The sequence below is a fragment of the Akebia trifoliata genome, chromosome 6, assembly GCF_017979445.1.
Source record: "Akebia trifoliata isolate Shusen 1 chromosome 6, ASM1797944v1, whole genome shotgun sequence".
Classification (NCBI taxonomy): Eukaryota; Viridiplantae; Streptophyta; class Magnoliopsida; order Ranunculales; family Lardizabalaceae; genus Akebia; species Akebia trifoliata.
In genome coordinates, this window is record NC_141380.1 from 26,404,844 (window position 1) to 26,410,843 (window position 6,000).

The window sequence follows — 6,000 nt, forward strand, 5'->3', positions numbered from 1 at the left end:
TATCACTTAAATCCAAATAAAATATACATAATATAATTAAAAATAAAAAATAAACAAAAATAAACTTTTATTTAGTACTAATATTAATGTCAATTACATAACCACTTCAAAATAATTTATTCCATATACATAAAAAAATTTCCTAAAAAACCCATCCTTATAACATGTTCTCTGTAAACTTTTGGTGGTAACCCTTTTGTCAATGGATCAATTATCATTTGAGTGGTACGAATATTATCTATTGACACTAACTATTTCTGGACTCTTTCTTTAGCTAACAAGTACTTGATTTTCTTGTGTTTCACACCGTTTGAGTATTTTCTATTTTTAGAGAAAAACACAACTATGATATTATCACAATATATCTTCAACGACTTGGCTATAGAGTCGACAACCGCAAGTCTTGAAATAAAATTCCATAACCAAAGTGCATGACTCGTGGCCTCAAAGCATGCCACGAATTCAGCCTTCATAGTGGATGAAGCAATAATGTTTTACTTCATGCTCTTCCATGAGATAGTTCCTCTTACTAACAAAAATATGAAACCCGATTTAAACTTTCTACTATCAGAGCATCCAACAAAATCTGAATTCAAGTATCTGATCACCTGTAAGTGAGCATATAGTCCTTCGTCTCTTGTAGATACCTTATAACCTTCTTTGCAATTTTCCAATTATCCATTCTTGGGTTATTTTGATATTTTTCCAACATTCCAACTACAAAATTGATATCTGGTCTGATACAATTCTGAGCATACATCAAAATCCCAATAACTTAAGCATATAAAATATCATTCATCTGCTCTCTTTCTAGATCATTCTATTAATATTGCATCAAGTTGAACTTATCTCATTTTCCGATAGGCACGTCACCATTAAAAAAAGATTGCATATTATATCTTGCTAAGACTCCGTTGATATAACCTTTCTGAGACAGTCCTAATAATCCTTAAGATCGATTCCTAAGGATTTCTATGCCAATGACATATGTTGCCTCACCTATATCAACCATCTTAAAATTCTTAGTTTCGTGCAACAAACCAGGATCACCATTAGCTAACAGAGTATCATTTACATATAGAACCAATATAATAAACTTATTCCCACTAATCTTCAGATACATACATTGGTTAACAGTGTTTTCCTTAAATTCGAATGAGGTAATGGCATCGTTAAACTTTATGTACCATTGCCTTGAAGCTTGTTTAAGTCCGTAAATGAATTTCTTAAGTCTGCAAGCTAGATTTTCCTTTTCTTTTTTTATGAACCCTTTAGGTTGTTTAATGTAGATTTTTTTACTTAAACTCCCATTTAAGAAAGTCGTTTTCACATCCATCTGGTGTAACTCCAAATCATAATGAGCCACCAATGCTATAATGATTGTAAGTGAGTCTTTTTTTAAATTGAAGAGAAAGTCTTAGTGTAATCAATGCCTTCTTTTTTAATAAAACATTTCGTCACAAGTCTGACTTTAAATCGTTCGACATTGCCTTTTGCGTCACGCTTGATCTTAAAAATCCATTTACAACCGACTCTTTTACATTTAGGGGGCAATTCAATGAGATCCCAAATACTATTATGATCCATAGATTTTAACTCTTCTTTCATGGCATTCATCCACTTGATAGAATTACTACTTTCCATTGCTTGTGAAAATGTAACCGGATCTTTATTTATCCCAATTTCAAAATCAAATTCTTGTAGATACACTATGTAATCATCTGAAACGGCAAGTCTTCTTTCTCTGAGAGATCTTCTTAGAACTATTTGGGGTGAATCTTCAATTACAATGGTTGAGTCTTGATGGAGTGGTGAACCAACTTGTTCTAACTATTACCCATTCTCCTCAAGTTGAACATCTTGAGAACTAACAGTTTCATGAAGATTAAGAAGTGGTAGAATATCCACTCTTATTTCTTCGAAAGTTATTTTATGTGACTCAACACTCCTATTAATCTCACCATTTTCCAAGAATCTGGCATTTTTGATTTCAACTATTCTCGTACTATAGTTAAGATAATAGAACTTGTATCCTTTAGACTTTTTTGGATAACCAATGAAATATCCAGATATAGTCTTGGGATCCAATTTCTTTTCCTGTAGGTTATAGATCTTTGCTTTCGCTAGATAGTTCCAAACATGTAAGTATCTTAAATTAGGTTTCCTACTAGTCCATAACTCAAGTGGAGTTTTAGGAACTACTTTACTAAGATGTACATTACAGTTTTTTATGCTTCTCCCCACAAGAATTTTAGAACTGTTGAGTAACTTAACATTCTCCTGATCATGTTCATAAGTGTACGATTATGCCTTTCAACTACACTATTTTGTTGAAGTGCTACAGACATTGTGTATTGTTCACAAATACTTAACCTTTCTAAAAGTTTAGCAAAAGGGCCAAGGTTCTAACCTGATTCATCAAATTTATCATAATATTCACCTCCTCTATTTGACTTAACTATTTTAACATTTTTTTCTAACTGCCTTTTTACTTCAGTTATAAATATCTGAAGGATATCCAGAAACTGAGATTTTTTATGAATTGGATATATATAACCATACTTAGAGAAGTCATTTGTGAAGGTGATGAAATATCTTTCTCCACTCAACATGCAGTAGGAAAGGGTCCACAAATATCAATGTGTATGATATAAAGAATTTTTTTACATCTTGTGGCTCCTTTCTTAGTATGTTTGGTTTGCTTTCCTTTAATGCAATCTATACATACTGAGAAATCTATAAAGTCCAAATTGTCTAAAATTCTATTTTTCCCTAATCTCTCTATCTTGATTCTGGAAATGTGTCTCAGATGTTTATGCCACAAGATTGAGAAATTTTCATTATCAATTCATGTTTCAAACCATTTTTCAAATGCAAGGAAACTAAAGATTGGACATAGTCATAATTTAAATTTATTTTATATAAACTATCAATTAAAATCCCAGATCCAACTAAAATTGAACGAAAAAATAACTTTTTTTTTTTTGCTAAGCAAGGAAGGAAATTATATTAAAATTGTAAAAAGTGTACAATAAGGAGATCCCTAGCGAATTTTAGAGCGAAATTGAGGAAGATCAAGCTTATCTCCAAGATAAGCTTTTTTGACAATTAGAGGCAAATCTGAAACTTGTTTGAAGACTAGATAAAGAAACTAAATTCCTAAATATGGTAGGAACATAAAAAAGTGTACTCCAAATCCATCTAATGACTAGTGTCCAATACTAAGCGATAGGTCTCTACAGCTAGCACTTCCGCTTTGAGATAGTTCTCCATGAAGATAGATCTTTCACTTTGCATTGATTTCCTACTTGAAAAGAATCCCTGCATCAAATTCATAATGTGAGTTGTGGTTCCAAAATCAATCCACTAGGTATTATAAGGTATTTCAGTTAAATTTGATTCATAACATACAAAAGAAAGAAACATACATTTCTTTTCGAACCAACTTCTGTGCTTAACGCAGTTTTTCTTTATGTGTCCCGTCTTGTCACAAAAGTAGCACTTGATACTATTATTGTTCTTCCCTTCAACCTGATTAGCATTTCCAGACACTTTATCTTTTCCTGATGAATTCTTCTTCTATTTTCTTGATATTTCTCATTTCTTCCTCGGTCCTTAAGTAATCACAAAAACAAACTATTTCCCTTCCTGTCTCAATCTCGTCTCCTCTTGAATACACATGTAAGTCAGTTCGTTCATACTCCATTTGTCTTTATTAGTATTGTGGTGGATCTTAAAAGGTCTAAACTGAGTTAGGAGAGAGTTGAGGATGAACTGAACCAGGAAGGAATCATCCATGCTCATTTCTAAAGCTCTTAACTTTGTAATCTTGTCCGTCTTTTGAGGATGTGGTCTTGTATTCCCTGTGCCCTATTGTACTTCATAGTTGTCAATTGAGCCATTAGTGTGCCCACAAGTAACTTATCAATAGATTTAAACTTTTCTTCCACGTTATTCAAGTACTCTTGTGCCTTGTTAGTCGAAAGTAGAGTCGTCTTGATGTTGTTAGCGATAATCATCCTGATGAACATTAGTCTAAACCTATTCGATCCTTCCTAAGCGATAATCAAATTTTCTTATTCTACCATCTTAGTTAATTCTATAGGTTTTGCAGAAATAAGTGTTAGGCCAAGATCCTGAACTCCTAAAGTGAATTGGATGTGTTCATACCAAAAATTCGATCCGATAAGGATTGGGATAGTGGACGAATGAGAATGGAATGAACTCGAAATTGAAATTTTGTAAGGATAATGTTCTAGTTAGTGATTTGAGTTGTATTAAAAAAATGATAAACTCATTAATATCACCATTTATCTTTTGGGTTAAACTAGATATATTCATTGTTCACCCTTCTCATCTAAGGGTAAAAACTAATTTTATTCACTCTATAAGGCTACCATAATCTATATAATTTATTTAGTCAATTTTGTTACCTTTAAGTATCCAATCCTAGTTCTGTTAAATTATATAGATTATATTAGCTTACCTAGAGTTCAATTAGTTAAATGAAATTCTCCTTTGGGCTAATCCCATTTAACTAATTGAGTTTGCAACTGTAAAGATTATTGTTCTTTAATGACACCCGAGTAGCCAAATTTAACACAATTAGATAATTCATAAATTTTACTAATTAAGACTACTTTGGTGGCTACTAAATTAATAAAATTTACGTTTCTCTAAATTTTTCAATAATATTTACATAAAATTTTGATCAACAAAAATTCAATATCAAAACAAAATGATGCCAATGGCAAAATTTAGAATCACATTCTTACGATAAATCCAAAATTTAAGAATCCAACATCTAGAAATATATATACACTTGAAAATCAAAATTCATGAACTAAAATTGAATTGAATATTCACATGGCATCAAAAATTTCCAAAATCATAATTGACAATACATATAAAAAACCTATATTGAATTGGTAACTCACGTATATGTATGTAAAAGAAAATTTCAAAATCGAAATTGAAACATACATGTGAATACCAAAAATTTTGAAATTGAATATTCATGATGAACTAAAGTCTAAATTTGAATGTACAAAATAGAAATCTAAATTTAATATATATACACATGGACAAATTGAAATTCTGAAATTTAATAATCACTTTAAATCGAAATCTGAAATACATACATGTATAAATCAAAAATTTGTAATTTAATATACACGAGGACAATCTGAAATTGTATATACATGTGTATAAATCGGAAATCTAGAATTTAATCATACATGAAAAAATCGAAAATCTGAAATTTAATCTACATTGGTAAATCGAAAATTATGAAATTGAATAATATTTATAAATCAGAAAAAATGAAATTATATATATATAGAAAATCGAATTACCAATTGAATATATATGAACTGTAATATTTGAAATTAGAAATCCCCAAAAATTACCGATCTTTTACATAAAAATTGGAAGTTTCAAAAACAATTTGAATATACAAAATGTCATGTATCAATTGAACTTTTAAAAAATTAGAAATAGAAAATACAAAATTTGAAATCACACACATATATGAAAATTCAACAATCATGGCTATACGATAAAATCAAGAAATTGACATAAGAATTTTATGGAAATCTTTTATTCACAAATAGTAGACAAGACATGGAGATTAAAAATAATCATGCTCTGATATCACTTGTAAAAATCTAAACATTCAAATATTCAAAATGACCTTCATTGTCCCAATAGAAATTAATTAACCCATATCTTAAACATACATATTCATACTAAATAAAAAATAGGGTATGGTTACTTATCTTGTGTCATCGCAATTTAATCTTGATTCAATGTATTTGGAGGTGCGTATTTCAATCCACATTTCTCTTAACCTTTTGAAACCCCAATCGAATTTAATCCTTTTAATTGTTAGACTCACCTTCTCCTTTCTTTCTATATGAATCGGCTAGGTTAGTGATTGATGGATATCACTTCTCTTATTTTGTTGTTTCTCCATAAATCTTTATGTGTTCAACATACTCA